This window comes from Eutrema salsugineum, unplaced genomic scaffold, assembly GCF_000478725.1.
Source record: "Eutrema salsugineum unplaced genomic scaffold, Eutsalg1_0 scaffold_12, whole genome shotgun sequence".
In the NCBI taxonomy this organism is placed as follows: domain Eukaryota; kingdom Viridiplantae; phylum Streptophyta; class Magnoliopsida; order Brassicales; family Brassicaceae; genus Eutrema; species Eutrema salsugineum.
This window is the reverse complement of record NW_006256895.1, coordinates 3,041,410-3,064,143: the sequence shown is the minus strand read 5'-3', so window position 1 is coordinate 3,064,143 and position 22,734 is coordinate 3,041,410. Positions and strand designations below refer to the sequence as shown.

General features: G+C 43.4%; 2 non-coding genes across 2 annotated transcripts; one reads left to right on the top strand and one right to left on the bottom strand.

The window, feature by feature from the left end:
- Positions 1-10,956: 10,956 nt before the first annotated feature.
- LOC112089333 lies at positions 10,957-11,063 on the bottom strand. The gene has a single exon (XR_002900970.1). It is a non-coding gene; the product is annotated as a small nucleolar RNA R71 (small nucleolar RNA).
- Positions 11,064-22,397: 11,334 nt separating this feature from the next.
- LOC112089324 lies at positions 22,398-22,504 on the top strand. Its single transcript, XR_002900961.1, has one exon. It is a non-coding gene; the product is annotated as a small nucleolar RNA R71 (small nucleolar RNA).
- Positions 22,505-22,734: the final 230 nt, after the last annotated feature.

The window sequence follows — 22,734 nt, the reverse complement described above, 5'->3', positions numbered from 1 at the left end:
CCATGTAAGCTTCAAGGAACTAGATGAGATCTTTGCCTTTCCAAGATCACAGGATGAGACACTGAAGTTCGCATACCCTGATCACATGATTACTGACCTGTGGGATACAATTGCTTTTGGGAGTTTCAGAGGAGGAAGATGCAAGAGTTCATGGATAAGAAACCCAGCAATCCGCTATGCTCACAAGGTGCTTTGCCAAATGGTCTTTACCAAGCACAATGATGGTGTGGTGCATCTAGCTGATATGGAACTACTGGGTATGGGTCTACATCCTCTCATCAGTCACTTGAGGAGCAAGAGAGCATTTCGCCTCCCACACTACATCCCATCTAGTGGTGCATTCTTGGCACGCCATATGCTGATATACAAGGACATTGCTTGGAGTGAGGGTAAGAGAAAGAAGCTCACTAAGTTGCACAATGGATGGCTAGTGACAAAGATTCTGAAAGCAAGAGGTTTTGTCTTTGATGATGTTGAGGTCAGGCATGAGTTGATTGATGAAGCTACACTCACCAAAGTTAAGTTCTTGGAAGAAAGCAATGGTGACAACTTCTTGTACAACTTCAAACTCTTACAAGATGAGAAAGTTCAAGTTCTGTTGCCATACCCAGCCATCACAACTCTCACAGAACGGCACAATGTCTCCTTTATTGTTCTAAAGGATCAGCTCTACAACCCAGCCATTCACCCTCCAATCCGCAAATGCAAGAGGACAGCAAGTTCCAAGGGTAAAGAGCCAGTTGAAGAGGAGGACACAACTAGGACCGCTGGTTGTGAGAATGAGGAGCCAAGAGATTTAGAAAGAAGGATGGGAGCAGGCCGGTATCACTTTGATCCTTACTTTTGGGGTGAGCCTGATTATCACACAAGGAAGCTGTATTCCAGAGTTAACAGCCTTCAGAAATGGTGCAAATGGCAAGACAAAACGATCCACAAGCTCGTTGACTGTGTTAGGCAGCTTAAGAAGAAGGTTAAGAAACTCACAGCCCCAGCCACCTCACCCAAACAAGATGCAAGTGAAAATGTGGGAGAAAGCTCAGCTGCTCATGACCTTGTGTTACCACCAGGAAAAGAAGATTGGGTGAACCCGGCCACAATGTTCTTACCAGACTCACCTGAGAGCAGCCCACCTAGATACTCAACTCCATCATGTTCCACCTCCAACCCATCCCACTACCTGGGATCAGACCTCAGTGATTGAGGTAAACACTCAAAACTCTGTATATATGCATGTAGATTTTCTTTTCCATTTTGCATTTTACTTGTTTGCTTTGTTTTTAACTTCTTTCTCATGCTTTTATAACACAAGGGACTGTGTTATTTAAGTGTGGGGGAGGAGTTTCATCTTTTACTAATCATGTTTTCTCTGTTCTTATTTTACACTTTGAGTCTTGAGTCACATTCTAGTTGCATATTCATGTAGTCTCATCTAAGTGCATATAAAAACCAAAAAAATGGAAAAATCTGAAAAATTTTCACAAAAAATGATCATGTAGTTGCATTCTCATTTTTAGGATTGAGCCTAGATTGCATGTTCATTTAGGTTGCATCTTGCAAGAAGTAATGATAGGTTTTCTAGAGAGTACATCACTTTGAGAACTTGAACTGAATATGCTTGTGAATCTCTTTCTGTGCTTGCAAAGTCTGAAATGATCTGAATCTGAGAAGCAAGTTTGAATTAAACTCAACTCTAGTTAAGTGAGAACCTTGAACTTGACTTGAAAATATCTTGTGATGCATTGTTTGAAAAAGCTTGTGGATACCGATATACATACTTGAGCTAGAACCATTGTTTTTACCACCCTTTTTCCTTAGCTCAAGTAGCTGAATCCGCATCATGGATCAGTTCCCTCACCTTGAACCCATCCTTCTTTCAAGCCAATGTTTGTGTGTGAATTGAAAGGCCACCTTGGATTAAACTTAGCAGAAAGTGTTAGGTTTAGAGCGACAAGGGCAGGTCTCATTGAGTGCTGTGTTCCAACATCAAGGAACTGAGAGTGTTGGCAAGGAATAATTGTGGGGGAAAAGACTTGTTGGTGAGTGGAAAAAGGTGAGATGAGTGGAAAAGAGAGAGTGGAAATAGCTAGGGGAATGAAAGAAAAAGAAATCAGTCTTGGAGTTTTGAGTTAAAAAAAGTGAGCTCTGGTGTGTTGAAAAGAAAGAGTCTAGCGTCTAAGTAAAAAGAAAAGAAAAGAAGCCAAAGAGCTCAAATTTTTTGAAAAAAAAGAAAAAAAAAAGAGGCTAGAGGTTGCAAAAGAAAAAGAGCTGTGTAAAGTTTGAACTCCAAGACTTGAGAGTGAAAGAGAAAAGTAAGTCCCCTAGTGACTCCAAGACAAAGCAAGGACTCTACGAGTGGCTAGTTATGCCGTTTGGTCTCACCAATGCTCCCAGTACCTTCATGAGATTAATGAACCATGCCCTGAGACCATTCATTGGCGTGTTCGTAGTGGTTTATTTCGACGATATCCTCATCTACAGTAAAGGTTTGGAAGAACATCTAGATCACATCAGATCGGTTCTTGATGTTCTTCGCTCTCAATCTCTCTTTGCTAATTTATCTAAATGTTCATTCTGCACTAACGAAATTGTTTTCTTAGGCTTTGTAGTAAGTGCAGGAGGAGTTAAAGTAGATGAAGAGAAGATAAAAGCTATCAAGGAGTGGCCAACCCCCAAGAATATTGGAGAAGTCCGAAGTTTCCATGGCTTAGCAGGATTCTATAGGCGTTTTGTTCGTGATTTCAGCACCATAGCCGCGCCCTTAACAGAAGTGATCAAGAAAGACGTGGGGTTCAAGTGGGGAGAGGTGCAAGACAGGCTTTTACAGCTCTTAAAGAGAAGCTTATCAATTCGCCCTTACTAGTACTTCCTGATTTTACTACGACTTTTGAGATTGAATGCGATGCTTCTGGTGTAGGTATTGGCGCAGTTCTTATGCAGGATAAGAAGCCCGTCGCTTACTTCAGCGAAAAGTTAGGAGGATCAACGTTGAATTATCCCACGTATGACAAGGAGTTGTACGCATTGGTTCAAGCTCTCTAGACGTGGCAGCATTACCTATGGACTAAGGAGTTCGTCATTCATACCGATCACGAGTCTCTAAAGCACCTCAAGGGTCAGCAGAAGCTTAACAAAAGACATGGGCGATGGATGGAGTTCATTGAGACATTCCCCTACATTGTTAAGTACAAAAAGGTAAAGATAATGTGGTCGCAGACGCATTATCCCAGAGGTACACTCTTATTTCTACCTTAACGTCAAAGTTGATTGGATTTGAGCATATTATAGATCTTTATGAATCTGATACTGACTTTTCTGAGAGCTATGCCAAATGTCATAAGTTTTCCTGTGAGAAATTTTATAGACAGGATGGATACTTGTTCTTCAGTAACCGATTGTGCATACCACGAGGATCCATTCGAGAGTTACTGGTACGAGAAGCTCATGGAGGTGGATTAGCTGGACATTTCGGTGTCACAAAGACACTTCTTGGATTACAAGAGCAATTCTACTGGCCGAACATGAAGAAAGACGTTGAGAAAATCTGTTCTAGATGTGTCGTATGTAAGATGGCTAAGAGTAAAGTTCAACCTCACGGTTTGTATACTCCTTTGCCTATTCCTTCTCAACCTTGGACTAATATCGCTATGGATTTTGTAGTTGGCTTACCTCGAACCAGAAATGGTAGAGATTCTATTTTTGTAGTTGTTGACAGGTTTAGCAAGATGGCCCACTTCATCGCTAGCCACAAGACAGATGATGCTGTGAATGTAGCTAACTTGTTTTTCAGGGAAGTAGTAAGACTGCATGGAATGCCACAGGTTATCGTTTCAGATCGAGACACGAAGTTCTTAGGAAATTTTTGGCGAACTCTTTGGGCTAAGTTGGGAACAAAGCTATCATTCTCAACTACGTGTCATCCTCAGACCGATGGACAGACCAAGGTGGTGAATAGAACGTTGTCCACACTTCTAAGGACTTTGGTGAAGAGTAACCTCAAGACATGGGAAGAGTGTCTGCCTCATGTTGAGTTTGCCTATAATCACGCTAAGCATTCCGCTACTCTCTTTTCTCCTTTTGAAATTGTATATGGGTTTAATCCACAATCACCTCTAGACTTGATCCCTTTGCCTTTAAGTGGAAAATTCAGCTTGAATGGCAAGGAGAAAGCTGAACAGGTCCGAAGAATACATGCTAAGGCTAAGGAGAACATCGAGAAGAAGACAAAGCAGTATGAGAAGCATGCCAACAAAGGACGAAAGGAGCTGATTTTCGAAGAAGGAGATCTGGTGTGGATCCATCTGAGGAAGGAGCGATTTCCAGCTGAGCGAAAGAACAAGCTAATGCCCAGAGTTGATGGACCATTCGCAGTCATCAAAAGAATCAACAACAACGCCTATCAGATTGATTTTCAAGGTAAGTATGATGTTTCTGATGCTTTCAATGTTTCTGACTTGCTTCCTTATGTTGCAGATTCAGATTTGAGGACAAACCCTTTTCAAGAGGGAGAGGATGATATGATCGTGACCAGCTCAGAGGAGGAGGAACCAGAGGTAGCTGGCAGGATCACTTGTTCCAGAGCTAGAGAGATGGCTAAGGAGGCTCACGCACTCATGGCCGCAGAGGACATCGATCAACTGGAGGCTGGAGCTCACATCTTCAACATCTCTATCTTGAAGAATGAAGAACCCAGTAACAATGACTAGGTAACTTAGGTGATGATTCTGTACTCTTTTCCTTGGTGAGGATTTTGGAAGGCAAGGAGGTTCTTCTCCAAGGTTTTTAACGAGGCAGAAATCATTGCTACGTCGAGTTACTTAGAAGTTGTTACTAATGGGTAATAACGTGCAAAGTCACAATGACTTGTGCACTAGTTGTTTTAGGCGCACCACTTAGGATTTAGAAGGGACGCCTCGCTGTTTTATTTTTAAATCAAACTTCGTGTTGTTTTTATTTCAGACTTCATGTAGTTTTGTATTAGGGCTGCGATTTTCTCTCTTACTCTATAAAATAGAGAAAATCGCCTATGTCATATTCAGTGAAGAATTTTGATCAAACTTTTAACGTGTTCTTCTCTCTTTGATTTCTGAGAACTAAAAACTCTGAAATTCAAATCTCTTAAAAACTAATCTGTTTACAAGAGATTCTTCTATCCCACCATCCCATCGGTTCTATCTCTTCCACCATACCATCGATTTGAGAAACCAAACCATCATCTCCCTTCATCGATCCGCCGCACCATCACACATCCACAACTCGATCCGCCGAGTTCCATCATCCTCATCAAGCCATCATCGTGTCACCACCACCACCATATCGCCTCATCGATACAGTCTGTTCATTACATCGCTGCCTCTATTGCCTTGTTCTTCAGAGTTGATCTCCTAGGATCGTATCACCTAGTGAGAGGAAGATAAGTGTGAAAAGTGAGGTTCTTGAGAGAGTGAGCAAGTGAGAAATCTTTGAGTAGAGGGTGGGGTGTGATGAGTCTTTGCCCTTGTATGCATTGGTTGCTTTTTACCTTTAGCATTCTGCCAAAGTTTGATCATTCATAGAGAGATCCCTTGGCTGCATTAAACCCGCTTGAACACTAATGAGATCATTTTAATCTCATAGCCTCTCCCTAGCCAAGCCAGCTTGTTTAAACATTGCATCATGAGATTCACCTGATAAAAACTTAATGAATGTGAAAGAGTTGAGAGAGAGAAGAACTTGTGGCTTTGCATTGCATAATTGAGCATGAACTTGAATTCTCATTGTGATCACTTCTCTCATTAAGGAATATGAACACCCAATGCATCCAACCTCTTTCTCTTATTTGCTCTTTTTGCTTGAGGACAAGCAAGGGACAAGTGTGGAGGAGTTGATATGTTCATAATTTGCATCATTTAGGTTGTATATTTCTTTCCAAATCATATTTTATTCCATGCATTTTAGGTCCTTAGAGTTTGTTTTAGGACTTAGGAGATGCATTAGGTCCCAATGAGTCTTTGCATGTTTTGAGTGTTTATCAGGTGTATTTGGAGCTGAAAAGATGAATCCAGGAAGTGGAATGGTGATCAAGGCTTGAAAAATGGTGAAATTGGGTTTTTGGAGGTTCTCGGTCATTCTTGCGTACCGCGGGTGGATTTTATCGGCCAAAACACGTACCGCGGGTGGATTTTATCGGCCAAAACGCGTACCGGCTAAAGGATTTCTCGGCCAAAATCTCCGGGTGCAGACACGTTTCCGAAATCGCCTGTCCGGGGAACCTTCCGGTCCGATTCAGTTGTCGGGTGCTTCATTAAAGTTGGAGAGGATTGGATCACGGTTCCAGAGCAAGTGGAATCATGGAATTCGGACGCGTGAGCAGAAAGTTAAGCTCATCGGAAAAAACTCCTGTCTCGCTGCCGTTTTGGACTGACCCGATGAGCTCTGAAGAATGCGAAGGACGGTGCACTCCCAGACTGATTCATTTTCCGGGGCCTGCACGAGAATCAGAGATATTTGAGTCCTCTTTCCAGAACGTCCAAGATCATTCAATTCGGAGCTATGAGCAGGAAGATAACGTTTCTGGAATAGACACATGTCTAGACGCCTCTCTCTGATCGTGTAAATGCACTACGAAGATGAGCCCTCCAGGAAGCCTTCCACTTCCCAAGCACCGAAGCTTCCTTCACCAAAGTTGGATATATATGAGTCTTCTGTCCTCTGCAACCGGAATCACACAATTCGGACCAATATCCTGGAAGTTAATTCTTCCGGAATGCAAAGTGGTATAAGCAGCCCTGAACGATGCGAGCTAAGTGAAAGATGCCACGATGGAATGCCACGGTCCACACTTGGCCGTGGCACTTAATTGCAATCCTTCGGCGTTTGACACGATCTTCATGCCACGGTCTACACTTGACCGTGGCAAAGTAACATTTGACCGGGAAGGATTTTACAAGCATTCGACACTTGACACGGTTTCAATGCCACGGTCTAGGACTCGACCGTGGCAACTTTGTGCAAACATTCGGCTCTTGACACGACCTCAATGCCACGGTCTAGGATTTGACCGTGGCAACTTTTTACACACTTTCGGCGATTGACACGGTCTAAATGCCACGGTCTAGGACTTGACCGTGGCAACTTTTTACACACTCTCGGCGATTGACACGGTCTGAATGCCACGGTCTAGGACTTGGCCGTGGCAACCTTGCACAAACTTTCGGCGTTTGACACGACCACTTGCCACAGGTATTGAACCAAGACTTGCTAGACCGTGGCACCAAGATTCATCCAAGAACACGCGAACAAGACTTTGACACGGTCACTTGCCACGGCCTTACCAAGAACATGCTGGACCGTGGCAAACTCATCTTTTACCCACCAAGGCCGGGTCAGTACCCGATTTGTTCCGGGCTGACCCGGTTCGTTTAAGGCTCCTATAAATAGTTTTTAGACCAAATTTGGAGAGGACTTTGATCCCATTTTTAGTCTCTTTTCCTTTTTGGTGAAACACCACTTGTTATACCTTGCTTTTGAGTTTAAAATCGATTTGAAGAGTGTTTACCATCTTGTTCTATCATTTCTTATCATCAAATCACACTTCTAATCATGATTAACAACACATCTTGCAAAGGATCTAGTGTGTTGATCATGATTAGTGAGTAATCTCTATATTAAGGTCTTAGATATGTAGATTAGGGTGCTTAAGTGGTAGATTAGTGAGCTTAGGGGTTAGATCTTGCATATTCCATTCTCTACAACCTGTTCTTAATGCTAGATCCATACAAATCATATGTGGTCTAGATTCTGGCCATTTCATGCACCAAAAGTGTTTGATGAAATGCCTGAACCATAGTTGTTAGAGGTTTAAGTGTCATTCATCATGGGAATGATTGTTTATATGCTTAAATGACAGATTAAACTGATTCATAATGCTTGTTAATTCATGTTTCACTAATGATGATTAGGTTAGAAACTGTTTTGGCATAGAAGTTGATACCTTCATGAGAGGATTAACTTAAGTTAATGATGTTTAAGTTGAATGGTTTGCTTGATCATATGCTTCATTAGCTCATTAGTTTATCACTGCAGGCACCCTAATCCACTATCATGTCTAAGACCTTTCTCATCATCATACATACATTCTCATCACTTGTCATTTTTTTAGTTCTTTGTTTGATCACTTCTTTAGTCATTAATCTTGTTTTAAGTTTGTAGTTCTCATTAGTTAATCAAAACCACTCTTATTTGCTTGAATTAAGAATATGATCACATAGTTTAGTGTCTAACACCACATATGGATTGATAAACCCCTTGTACTACAAGACAGGGGATTGATAACCTCTACAAAGAGCCTTGAAAACTCTTAGTTATCAAAAATTTCTTCAGAAACTATCTTATCTTTGTATCAAAATCTTTTCTAAGTAAGATCAAGCCCTTCTTGTTGGTGTGTTATATCCTTCAAGACCTTTTTGATTCATCTTTGGTGTGTAATATCCTTAGTTGTTTCGAAAATCAATTCATCAAGGGTTTTCCGCAACCCTTGGAGTCTTACCAAATCCACAAACCTTGAAACAGTTCACTTGTTTGCAAGGCTATCCCCTTTAGGTCCAGATTAGTGAGTGTTAAATTCAGGGAGTTTCACATTAAGTGGTATCAGAGCAAGCACTCAATCCTCTGGATCATCGAAAACATCAGGTTATATCTTATCCTTAGTGTTTATCAGTTGTTTCTGAGTTTTAGAAAGTTATTTCATCATAATCATTCAAATCGAATCTGTTACTTGCGTGTCACTGCATCTAATAGACTTAGATTCACATTTGCGATCGATTATCTGTGATATAGTTGTTGAACTACATCAAAGCAGGATAGATCTGAATAACCTTTCAACTTCTTTCCTCGGATCTGAGTTATGCAAACTTGACTCTTCGCATTATCGATCATGATTTCTTGTGGAACACGAATAATCACTTTTGCTTTGTGAAACAATCAAGGACTTGTTACTGGTGATTCTGTGTATCCGTGTTTAAGGAACAATGAGTGAACATCAAGAGGAAGCCAGCGCTAATGGTGTTAACAAGTTATACATAGAGGAGATGTAGGCTGAAGTTAAGAAGCTTGTGTCTGTTAGTCTTGAAGAATTCCGACAGGATATACAAGAGCAGACCAAGACAAGGGCTAACAAAGACAAGAAAAGAGATCTAGGCAAAGAGCCTGAAGAAGTGTTGGAACCGACTAGACCTCTCAGAGAGAATGCGGCCACAGACTATTATGGTCCTCTCAACAGCTCATCACGAGATAGTCGATGAAGGCATCGACGACACAAGGAAGATCGAGTTTAAAATCAAGATGGACTCAGAGGAGTTAAACTCAGGATCCCTCCTTTCTATGGCAAAAATGACCCTGAAGCCTACTTAGAGTGGGAAAAGAAGATTGAATTGTTGTTCAACTGTCAACATTATGCCGGGATCAACCGAGTAAAGATCGCTACCACCGAGTTCTATGACTACGTTCTTTGTTGGTGGGATCAGATTGTCACTACCAGAAGAAGAAACCAACAATTCCCGATTGAAACCTGTGAAGAAATGAAGTCTCTCATGAGGAAAAGATTTGTGCCGAGCCACTACCATAGAGAGTTGCATAAAAAACTCAGGAGGCTCACACAAGGCAGACGATCAGTTGAAGATTACTATCAAGATATGGAGATCCTGATGCTGGGAGCTGATATCAGAGAAGATGCTGAGGCCACTATATCTCGATTTCTAGGAAGATTTAACAGAGAAATTCAAGACAAGTTAGAGATGCAACAATATGATGAGTTAGAGGATATGTTGCATTAAGCTATTCTCATAGAACAACAGCTCAAGAAGAGAAAAACCAAAACCACCTATTGAGCAGGAGTAATACCTAATAAGCCAAGGTATTTCCGAGAAGAGAAGCCGAGTTCAGTGTCAAGGGAAGAGAAACCGACCACAGTCTCTAAAGAGGAACGTAAGTCTTTCTCATCGGTGTCTGACAACAGAAACAAAGCAGTTGGGTGAACAACAAGAACCAGAGACGTCAAGTGTTTCAAATGTTTTGGAAGAGGACATTACGCAAATGAATGTTCAAATAAGAAGATAATGATACTCAGGGATGATAATGAATGGGAATCAGCAGCTGAATCAGAAGCCAAGTTGATAACTAAGAGTTTTCAGGCTCTTAGAAGGGTTATCAATCCCCTTGTCAAAGTAGTATAAGGGGTGTCGAACCAAGCTTGTAAACGAGACACTAGCCTATGTCATTTGTTCACTTAAGTCAAGACAAGATGATAAAAGTTTGGTGACGATGATTAACAGGCAAATGAGCAATAAAGTTAAATAAAAGCAGAGATTTAAACTAATCAAGATGCAAATAACAAACAGGTGATTCAGATGATGGTAATGAATGATAAAGGCAGAAGCTTTAGACAGGATATTTGACTCGGGTGCTTCCAAGTTAGACTAAGGGGCTAATGAATCATTTTATCAAGCGATTTCATTTGACTTTGAACTCAAGGCACGTTAATCTTCTCATGAAAGTATTAAACGTCTAAACTGATCCTCTTTCATACCAAAATCCCTTTTGAGAAGCACGAATCAGTCAGCAATAAGAATCGGTTCAAAAACGTCATTTAAGAGAACAAACTATCACTCTCGCGATGAAAGACTCTTAAACCCTTAACCGAGTGGTTCAGACATTTCTACAAACACTTTGGCGCAAAACTCAAAGTTCCACGGTCTGGCTGGAGAAGACCCTCTCGAACATCTAGATCACTTTGATCGGGTTTGCGACTTAACCAAGATAAATGGCGTCTCCGAAGATAGCTTCAAGCTACGCTTGTTCCCTTTCAGCCTCGGTGATAAAGCACACCAGTGGGAAAAGAATATACCGAGGGGTTCTATACAAACCTGGGAGCAGTGTAAACTGGCGTTCTTATCAAAGTTCTTTTCCACATCACGCACGGCTAAGCTCAGGAATCAGATCTCAAGTTTCACGCAGCACAATAACGAGAGCTTTAGTGAAGCTTGGGAATGGTTTAGAAGCTACACTAACCAATGCCCACACCACGGCTTCTTAGAGGCATCACTCTTGAGTACTTTATACCGAGGTGCACTCCCCAAGATCAGAAACCAACTCGATACAGCTTCAAATGGAAATTTTCTTGGGAAAGAGATCAATGCGGCAATGGAACTAGTCGAGAACCTAGCCATGTCTAATGACACGTATGGAGAGGACTTTGATAGAGCAAACCGTACAGAGGGATCTAGTGATGAACAGCACATGAAAAAGGATATAAGAGAGCTTCAGAGTAAGCTTGACGAGGTTTTGATGGCGACTCAAAAGCCAATACACTTTGTAGGCGAGTTTGATGAGCAAGGGCCAAGTTTTGAAAATGTTAATGAAGATGGTCTAACACAAGAGGAGCTGAATTACATAGGGAATCAGCAGAGGTATCAGCGGTTTAACAACTAGAACAGTAACCCAAACCTCTCATACAGAAACCCGAATGTAGCTAACCCTCAAGACCAAGTGTACCCTGCTCAACAACAACAACAAAGCTATGCTCAAAAGGCTCCTTTTCAGAATACCTTCCAGCCCAAGCAACAGTTCAGTGGGCAACAGCACGGCTACACTCAGCAAAATCAAGCGGCTCAGAGTAACAACTTCAACAACCAACCGCAGCAACACAAGTTTCCACCAGGGTTCCATCCGCAACCGATGGGTAATCAACAACAGATTCAGGAAACGGGTCAGAATCAAATGGGGAACGACGTCTGTGGGATACTACAGCAACTGTTACAGGGCCAGCAAAGGGTTGAGAGCCAGCACGCGACAATGCAGCAAGATATCAGAGAGCTTAAGCAGAATCAAGCTTCTACATCATCAAGAGGCCCGGCTTTACCAGGTAAACCGGAGCCAAACCCTAAAGAGTATGTGAACGCCATCACATTGAGGAGTGGTAAGGAATTACAAACTCCAACGCCTAAGACAAAGCTCATTGAGGCCAATGAGCAATTAGAGGGGGAGGCAGCCTCAGACGATGCGTGTAAAGAAGCGGTCTTAGAGAAGGAACCGATCAAGGACAAAGGAAAAGAGGTGGAAAAGACAACCGAGCTTGAAAAGCCCTATGTTCCACCACCACCTTATCAACCCAAGATACTGTTCCCAGGGCGTTTCAAAAAGAATATCCTAGACAAGGCCAAGGCAGTCTTTGAGAAACACTTGGAGAACACGCAACTCACCTTACCCATTATAGATGCTTTCTTAGCTATACCCCAGCTTGGGAAGTTTCTAAAGGACGCGATCCTCAACAAGACAAAGGAGCTCCAGGGTATGGTGATACTGAGCCATGAGTGCAGTGCCATAATACAAAGAAGATCTATACCAAGGAAGCTATCCGATCCGGGCAGCTTCACTCTGCCGTGTGCTTTAGGTCAAACTGTTTATGCATCATTTGATTCACCGGTTACGAACTTAATGAATGTGAAAGAGTTGAATGTGATAATGACTTGTGGAGATTCCGTGTTTTAGTTGGAAAATATCCGAGTATAGCTTTGCATTGCATATTTGAGCATGAATCCGAGTTCTCTTGTGGTCACTTCTCTCTAAAAAAGGAAATATGAGCTCCATCTGCATGACAACCTCTCTCTCTCATTTGTTCTTTTTGCTTGAGGACAAGTGTGGGGGAGTTGATATGTCTATATTTTACATCATTTAGATTGCATTATAGAGTCCTCATCATGTGTTTTCTCATGTAAATTGAGTCTTTAGGCGTCAAAATAGGACTTAGGGCTTGCATTAGGTCCCAAAGAGTTTTGCATGTTTTGAAGTCCTTATCAGGAGCCTTGGAGACCAATTGGAGCCTAAGAAGAGGAACAGGAAAGAAAACGGTGAAGAAAAGGGTCAAAAATGATGAAAACCGCTTGGAGGAATTTCTCGGCCAAATCTCGTACCGGCTGGTCGGAAACCTCAACCAAAATGTTTACCGGATGCTCATTACCGGCCAAAAACCTTACCGATCGACCAGAATCGAGTATCGAGTGCAAAAATACCACGGGACAAGTTTTTGACCGAGGCAAGGATTTTTACGACCAAAAAGCTTACCGCGGTACATAGCCCTCGGCCATTTTCCTTACTGCGGGAAGGTTTTTACGACCAAAAGTTGCCCTTGCCCGCGCAATTCAGAAATCAGCAATCCGGGGAACCTTCCGGTCCGAATCAGTTGGCGGGGTCTTCACCAAAGTTGGAGATAATCAAGCAAAGATTACAGAACAGTTGGAATAATCCAATTCGGACCAGTGGAGAGAAAGATATGGCTTCCGGAGCGTTCACCAGCCTTGCACGTACCCGAGAACTGAACGGCGAACTTCAAAGATCATGGCAGACGGAGCCTTTCCTGTCCGAACCAGCTTACCCGGTCTTCATCAAAGTTCGAGATCCATGGAAGATCTTCTCAGAGCATTTGGAATCGCTCAATTCGGAGCAAAGGTTTGGAAGATAGGGTCTCCGGAGTTCACATCGGTCTAAAAGTCTATTTTCCGGTAATTTCAATGCGGCGCAAAGATGTGAAATCCAGGAAGCCTTCCGCTCCCCAAGCTCCGATGGTTTCTTCACCAAAGTTCGAGCTTTTGAGTCATCTTTACTTTGGAACTGGTCCCCGAGCAATTGGAGTCGTGTGCTGAAAGTTATCGCTTCCGGAAGGTGAAATGGTCGATACAAGCCTAAAATGAGTTGCGATACGCGCTAAGTGTCTTCACAAGCCTCGGTATCTTTACCTTGGCATAACTCAAGTCGAGGCTCATATCTTGGAAGTATTTTGGACCAGACCTCGTCCCCAAACCTTGGCATGATTAGATCGAGGCATGCATACGTAAAAACTGAAGCTGGAAACGACTAAGTGTTGAGAGTACACCTCGGTGTAATGACCTCGGCGTGCATGCCGGACTGTGTTCTCCCAAGCACCTCGACATCATGACCCCTCGACATTTTATCCCGAGGTCCCTTGTCACGAACCCAGAATCAAGAACAGAGTAGCTCAAGAACACACACGTGAGGATGGATCAAAGACTAGGGTTAATGCATGTTCTTGACGTGTTCTTCACGAGATCTTCATCCGGATCCTGACTCACGTGCACACCTCGGCATGAAGACCTCGGCTTCACTTTCCGACACACCGTGGCACTCACCCATCAACCCAAGAGGGCGGTTCAGTACCCGGTTTGTTCCGGGCTGACCCGCGACACTTTCCCTTTGCTATAAATACATTTTGAGACTAAAAACCTAGTTATCTTATCTCTTACCTGTTTTTAGCTTTAAGAACTTGCCTCCTTTGTGAAAACCAGATTAATCTAATCTGATATCTCGTTTTTACGTCTCAATCTTGTTCTTTCTTTACTCTTCTTTTATTATCAGCATTAAACTCCTAATCATGACCAGCTACACGTCTTGCAAAGGACTTAGTGAGCTCGTTATGATCAGTGAGTAGTCGTTTAAGCGACTTTAGATAAGTAGATTAGGGTGCTTTCAAGGTGGATTAATGGGTTTAGGTGTATAGTCTTGCATGTTTCATTCCTTAACCGACGAGATCTCTAGGCTGGATCCAAGCACATCACTTGAGGTTCAGATCTGAGACATATCTCGCATCAAAAGTGTTTGTAGAAATGTCTGAACCACTCGGTTAAGGGTTTAAGAGTCTTTCATTGCGAGGGTGATAGTTTGTTCTCTTAAATGACATATTTGAACTGAATCTTATTGCTGATTGATTCGTGCTTCTCAAAAGATATTTTGGTATGAAGGAGGATCAGTTTAGATGTTTAATACTTTCATGAGAAGATTAACATGCCTTGAGTTCAAAGTTAAATGAAACCGCTTGATAAAATGATTCATTAGCCCATTAGTTTAGCTTGGAAGCACCCGAGTCGATTATCTTGTCTAAAGTCTCTTCCTTTATTGCATATTATCATCATCTGAATCACCTGTTTGTTGTTTGCATCTTGCTTAGTTTAAATCTCTACTTTTTATTTACTTTTATTGCTTATTTGCCTGATTATCTTAGTCACCAAACTTTTACCTTCTTGTCTTGACTTAAGTGAACAAATGACATAGGCTAGTGTCTCGTTTAGAAGCTTGGTTTGACACCCCTTATACTACTTTGACAAGGGGATTGATAACCCTTCTAAGAACTTGAAAACTCTTAGTTATCAGGATGGCCTCACACAATCCACCAATGCGTGGATGGTTCACTCGCGAATACAGCTTCTTGAATGGCAAAGAATGCACCTAATGATGGTACATGCAGCGGCCCTTGGAACTCTTTCTTGTTCTTCATTTGAGTGATGAACGGCTTCAGTCCGAGTCCCAATAGTTCAAGCTCGGCCGTGTGAATGACACCAGGGTTAAAGGTCGAGAAGAATGTTGATGCTAGGACGCGGTTTGTGTATCTGATCGCAGGGTTGCTTATGCAGCTTGTCTTGCTCTTCCCTCCGAGGTAGGGTCCAAAAGATATCGTTTCCCACAAGACGGCCAACTCATCACGAGGGTACACAAACTTGTCAAGCGAGCTTCCATTCCTTTCAAACCCAAAGATTTCATCAAGCTCCTTGAAACTGACCTTGTAGTGCACGTTATCCATTTCAAACTCAATGTGGCCGAATCCTTTGCCATGTAAACGCTTTGGATCTCTCTTGGGATAGATGATGACCTCCAAGGTTGCAAGAAACTGCTGTGTAATCCCTTCATAGGCAACATCGCTCATCTCAAAGAACTTTGCCAAGCCCATATTCTCAAAAATGAGGGTCACGTCATCAAGTATCTCGAGTTTCTTCAGCAACTCCAAGTCAGGGAATCGACCTTGAGCCACTCTGATTGAGTTAAAGTGGTCCAAGTATTCCTCAGTGGTTGGGAAGTGCTCATCCTCGGGCTCGGCCTTTGGTTCTTTCTTGGACTTTTTGTCACCGTTGTCTACATAAGGGACTAAGGCTCCGGGCTCGTCGTCATCAGATCCCACGGCTGCCTTCTTCCCGTTCCTCTTTGACTTGAGAGCTGGTGCCAGAGTGAGCTCAGTATTTCTTGCTCGTTTGGGGGTTGGCTCGTCATCGGGTCGCATCGAGGGTTTCTTGCTGGTCTCTCCACTACGTGGCACGGCAACGGCTTTACTCTTCAAAACTCTCTTCTGGCCCGCACTTCTGTTTGTCTCGTGGGTAGGAACGGTTCGGTCTCCGGTCATCTGCAAGGGAGATTCTCAAAGAAACCGTCAGAGCCAAGTATATCGTTAAGCACATGTATCTCAAGATTGGCAAGTACAAAACTTTTTCTCTAGCAGAACTGATATTCATAGCTTTTTCAAACATCAAGGAAAGTAAGAACAAGCCAGAACAACCGATTAGAGACAAGTTATCTAGACATTTCAGCTCAAACACGCAAATCATCATTAAGACCGATTCCAAGCGCATTTTCTCAAGAATTTTAAAAATTCAAGAATAAGTGATTTTAAATGCAAAGACCAGATTTTCGTGTGTGGTCTACCCTGGTGGAATTTACAAAATTGTTCCCAAAGGCCGATATGCTCTAAAAGAATCGATTCCACATTTTACAAATATTTAAGCTCGCAAAGAATGAAGGAAAAAGATGAGTTCTTTAAGATGCAAATACCTTTGGGAATGCAAGATTTAAGCTGAACGAGATGCTTATGCAGAGTAGACAACACCCTAACGAGTCTAGAACGCTTGGAATCACGCAAAATGAACGAGAAATGAGTGAGTAATGTTCGTGAAATGCAGAGAAAAGAGTCTAGAGGGAAAACTCTGCGTTTTGGCCAAGTATAGAGGTCGGTATGGGCTGGAGCGCGCTTTCCAGCTGGCATTTGGACTGTTGTGGGACTGGTCCCCCCTTCTGCTCCAGCTCCAGCCGTTGACCGCGCCAAAAACTACTTTGACCGAGTGTTCAAATTCAAAATGCCGCGCAACCCTTCAAATGGACGCGGTATGGGGATGACGTGGGCTGTACGGACCAAGCCAAATTTTCTCGTGTTACTCTGAGCTGCCTCGACTTGTTCCACCCCGAGGGTACCAAGCCGAGTTGTCTGAGCCCATGCCAACGAGTAAATCCCCATAGCTTTCACGTCTTTTCTTTGGACCTCGCAAAGCCTCTTCTTCGTTCTAAGTGTTTCACGTGTTCTTGCTTTTGATCATTTCTTGAAACCGAGTGCCTCGGCACGCTCCACCACGAGGGCATCATGCCGAGGTCACTTGTTTTTAGCAAAGAACACGTGAGGCTTGGGGGTTTAAACAGGCTGGCCTTGGTGTAAACTGGTCGCGGCTTCGGATCAAGGTTTTTGACCGTTTTAAGTGAACATCGCTCCTCGGTATACTTATACCGAGGTGTTTACACCGTGAGCCTCCCCCACACTTAGTTATTTTACCATAGCACTTCTCAGACACGACCATGATGAAATTAAGTCGAGGAATCTAGCTGAGGTTCTCAAGCTTTCACTCGGTAAAAGATGACCATGGTATGAATATACCGAGGGTCGATACCGAGGCTATGTATGCTCTTTGACTTAATCAGGCCGTGTCTTTTTCAAGCTTTCTCTCACTTTCACCCTCAAGGTTCACTGTCTAACTCCTGAAACACTTAACAAACCCTTCAAAAAGCTTCAAATAAAAAGAAAAAGAAGATGAAAAACGAAATATGTACATGGATAAGCTTGGGGTGTCTCCCAAGAGCACTTTGTTTAACGTCACTAAGTTTGACTTTTCATACCTTTTCAGGCTGATTCTGGTTCAAGTAGAGGAACTGAGGTAGCTCCCTCCCTTGTTTCTGATGCCAAGTAATGCTTTACCCTCTGGCCGTTTACCACAAAGCCTTGTCCATCTTTTCCTTTCAAAACCACGGCTCCATAGGGTCTTACTTCAAGAATCGTGAACGGACCGGACCACCTAGACCTCAGATTCCCAGGGAACAGCTTGAGTCTTGAGTTAAACAACAGAAATTGGTCCCCTTCTTTGAACTCTCTCTTGTGTATCTTCTTGTCATGGGGCGCCTTGGTTCTTTCTTTGTAGATCTTAGAGCTCTCGAAAGCATCTAACCGGATCTCCTTATGATCATGAAGCTGTAAAACCCTCTTCTCTTGTGCGGTCTTAATGTCAAAGTTCAGAAGTTTCACTGCCCACAAGGCTTTGTATTCCAACTCAACCGGTAGATGACAGCTCTTCCCATAGAGCAAGTTAAACGTTGAGGTTCCAATGGGGGTTTTGTAGGCGGTTCTGTAAGCCCACAGAGCATCGTCAAGTTTCTTGCTCCAATCCTTCCTGGATGAGTTCAGGGTCCTTTCCAAAATGGCCTTTATTTGACGGTTGGAAACCTCCACTTGGTCGCTGGTTTGCGGATGATAAGGGGTGGCCACCTTGTGCTTTACTCCGTGCTTCTTCAAAAGACTCTCAAGAGTCTTGTTGATGAAATGGCTTCCCCCATCACTGATGACTACTCTTGGTACTCCAAACCGTGGGAAGATGATACTCTTGAAGAGTTTTACCACCACTTTTGAATCGTTGGTCGGAGATGCAACCGCTTCAACCCATTTACTCACATAATCCACTGCCACAAGGATATATTGATTCCCATATGAGCTTACAAAGGGACCCATGAAGTCAATGCCCCAACAGTCGAAGACTTCTACTTCAAAGATTGGGTTTTGGGGCATTTCATTCCTTTTGGATATGTTTCCGTGCCTTTGACAAGCTTCACACCTCGAGACCACTTCCTGGGCGTCTTTGAACATGGTCGGCCACCAGAAACTGCTCTGTAGAACCTTGGCAACTGTCTTGAACGCACCTAAATGACCACCATACGATGAGCCGTGGCATTCTTGTAGCACTGGATGGATCTCTTCTTCGGCCAAGCATCGCCTATAGAGATGGTCCTTGTTAAGCACGTAAAGATACGGCTCATCCCAATGATACCTCATCACATCTCTAAAGAACTTCTTCCTCTGATAAGTATCAAGGTCTGGTGGCTCTAATCCGCAAAACAAGTAGTTCACAAGATCCGCAAACCATGGAAGGCTTCTTTCCTTGATCGTATTGGCTTCCTCCACCTCTAAGTAAGACCGGACTAACATGAGATGTTCCTCGGGTAAAGCATCATCTATAGGGACCTGTTCTTCAATCCTCAGCCTTGAGAGGTGATCTGCGGCTCCGTTTTCAATGCCCTTCTTATCAAGTATCTCCATGTCAAATTCTTGGAGCAATAAGACCCATCTCAAAAGCCTCGGCTTAGCGTCCTTCTTAGACATCAGGTACCTCAAGGCCGCGTGATCTGTGTAAACCGTGACCTTTGATCCCACTAGATAACTCCTGAATTATTCAAATGCAAACACAATGGCAAGCATTTCCTTCTCGGTGGTGGCATACTTTTCTTGAGCCTAGTCCAAAGTGCGGCTGGCATAGTAGATCACATGGAGCTTCTTATCTTTCTTCTGTCCCAAGACAGCTCCTACAGCATAATCAGATGCATCGGTCATCACTTCAAATGGTAAAGACCAATCAAGGGCTTGTACAATCAGTGCACTGATCAAAGCCTCCTTGATTCTCTTGAACGCTTCCTCACATTCTTCATCAAAGTTGAAATCCACTTCTCTGCACAATAACCTGGTCAAAGGCCTGGCTATCTTGGAGAAATCCTTGATGAACCGTCTATAGAACCCAACGTGGCCAAGGAAGCTTCTTATTCCTTTCACAGAATTCGGGGCTTGTAAGTTCACCGTCACCTCGATCTTGGCCTTATCCACCTCGAGGCCTTTCTCTGATACCTTGTGTCCCAAGACAATGCCTTCTTGGACCATGAAATGACACTTTTCCCAGTTTAAGACAAGCCTATGCTCCTCACACCGCTTGAGAACCTGAGAAAGATTAGCAAGACATTCGGAGAAAGAGGAGCCGTATACTGAGAAGTCATCCATAAACACCTCAACTTTCTCTTCAATTAGATCAGAGAAAATGTGCATCATACATCTTTGAAAAGTGGCTGGTGCATTACACAAACCGAATGACATTCTTCTATAAGCATAAGTGCCATAAGGGCAGGTGAATGTCGTTTTCTCTTGATCTCGAGGGTCTATAGGTATTTGAAAGAACCCCGAGTATCCATCGAGAAAACAAAAATAAGGATGATTAGCTAACCGTTCAAGCATTTGATCAATGAATGGTAAAGGAAAATGATCTTTTCTTGATGCAGAATTCAATTTCCTATAGTCAATGCACATGCGATGGCCGGTTATAGTTCTTTGGGCTATGAGTTCATCCTTATCGTTTTTCACCACCGTGATCCCACCTTTCTTGGGCACAACGTGTACAGGAGATACCCACCGAGAGTCAGAGATTGGATATATTATCCCTGCCTCAAGGAGCTTTAGTATCTCCTTCTTAACCACCTCTTTGAGGTTCGGGTTATGTCGACGTTGGTGCTCAATAGAGGACATGGCTTGGTCCTCTAGGTGGATCCTGTGGGTGCATATATCAGGGGAGATTCCTCTAATGTCAGCCAAGGAATACCCTATGGCTCTCCTGAATTTCCTTATTTCACTAAGTAATGCACGTTCCTCAAGCTCAAGCAAGTTATCGTTTATGATCACAGGAAAAGTAGAGTTTAGACCTAAGAATGCATACCTGAGCCCTGTTGGTAGAGGCTTGAGCTCAACAGGGGGTGCGTCTGCCTCATTCCAATCGGCATCAAAGCTGCATTGGCCCGGAACAGCTTCCTCGGCCTTTGCTTCATTCTCGCGCGGTTTACCATCGGCCTCGGTATGAGTTGTCATGGCCATGATATCCCGAGGTGTCTCTTCTTTTCCCTTTGACTCCTCGCTTTCTAGAATGTCGAGGCTGCTCGTGTGGAGCTCCAAAAACCTCGCCTCAGCTCCAAGTTCCCTTGGTTGGTCCAAAAGACGCTTGTACACCTCGCTTTCCTCGTTCAAGTACCCGTGCTCGCTTTGTTCCCGCGTTAAGACCACTTGTAACGGATCCTCTGCGTTCAACTCTTCAAGGAGCTCATCAGCCAGCTCCTCCATTACCTCCACATAGAAAACCTGACCTCCAATGGTCGGTTTCTTCATCATTTCCTTCACGTTGAACTTCATAGTCTCGGAACCGATGTGTAGTTCAATCATTCCTCCTCTCACATCTATTATGGCTCCTGCGGTTGCTAAGAACGGTCGGCCCAAGATGATAGGGCCTAATGGTTCCTCGTCCATCTCAAGAACTATGAAGTCCGTGGGGATTTCTATCTCACCGATCCTCAAAGGTAGATCCTCAAGCAACCCCACCGGTAATCGAACCGATCTATCAGCTAATACAAGAGAGATCTTGGCTGGCTTGTAGCTTTTGTATCCCAATCTCTTGGCCACCGTGTAAGGAATTAAGCTCACAGAAGCTCCAAGGTCACATAAACAGTTTGAGAACTTCAGGTGACCTAAAGCACACGGCAAAGTGAAGCTGCCCGGATCGGATAGCTTCCTTGGTATAGATCTTCTTTGTATTATGGCACTGCACTCATGGCTCAGTATCACCATACCCTGGAGCTCCTTTGTCTTGTTGAGGATCGCGTCCTTTAGAAACTTCCCAAGCTGGGGTATAGCTAAGAAAGCATCTATAATGGGTAAGGTGAGTTGTGTGTTCTCCAAGTGTTTCTCAAAGACCGCCTTGGCCTTGTCTAGGATTTTCTTTTTGAAACGCCCTGGGAACGGTATCTTGGGTTGATAAGGTGGTGGTGGAACCCATCGGCTGCGGATGGAACCCTGGTGGAATTGCGGTTGGTTGTTGAAGTTGTTACTCTGAGCCGCTTGATTCTGCTGAGTGTAGCCGTGCTGTTGCCCACTGAACTGTTGCTTGGGCTGGAAGGTATTCTGAAAAGGAGCCTTTTGAGCATAGCTTTGTTGTTGTTGTTGAGCTGGGTACACTTGGTCTTGAGGGTTAGCTACATTCGGGTTTCTGTATGAGAGGTTTGGGTTACTGTTGTAGTTGTTAAACCGCTGATACCTCTGCTGATTCCCTATGTAATTCAGCTCCTCTTGTGTTAGACCATCTTCATTGACATTGTCAAAACTTGGCCCTTGCTCATCAAACTCGCCTACAAAGTGTATTGGCTTTTGAGTCGCCATCAAAACCTTGTTAAGCTTACTCTGAAGCTCTCTTATATCCTTTTTCATGCGCTGTTCATCACTAGATCCCTCTGTACGGTTTGCTCTATCAAAGTCCTCTCCATACATGTCATTGGACATGGCTAGGTTCTCAACTAGTTCCATTGCCGCAGTGATCTCTTTTCCAAGAAAATTCCCATTTGAAGCTGTATCGAGTTGGTTTCTGATCTTGGGGAGTGCACCTCGGTATAAAGTACTCAAGAGGGATGCCTCTGAGAAGCCGTGGTGTGGGCATTGGTTAGTGTAGCTTCTAAACCGTTCCCAAGCTTCACTAAAGCTCTCGTTATTGTGCTGCGTGAAACTTGAGATCTGATTCCTGAGCTTAGCCGTGCGTGATGTGGAAAAAAACTTTGATAAGAACGCCAGTTTACACTGCTCCCAGGTTTGTATAGAACCCCTCGGTATATTCTTTTCCCACTGGTGTGCTTTATCACCGAGGCTGAAAGGGAACAAGCGTAGCTTGAAGCTATCTTCGGAGACGCCATTTATCTTGGTTAAGTCGCAAACCCGATCAAATTGATCTAGATGCTCGAGAGGGTCTTCTCCAGCTAGAC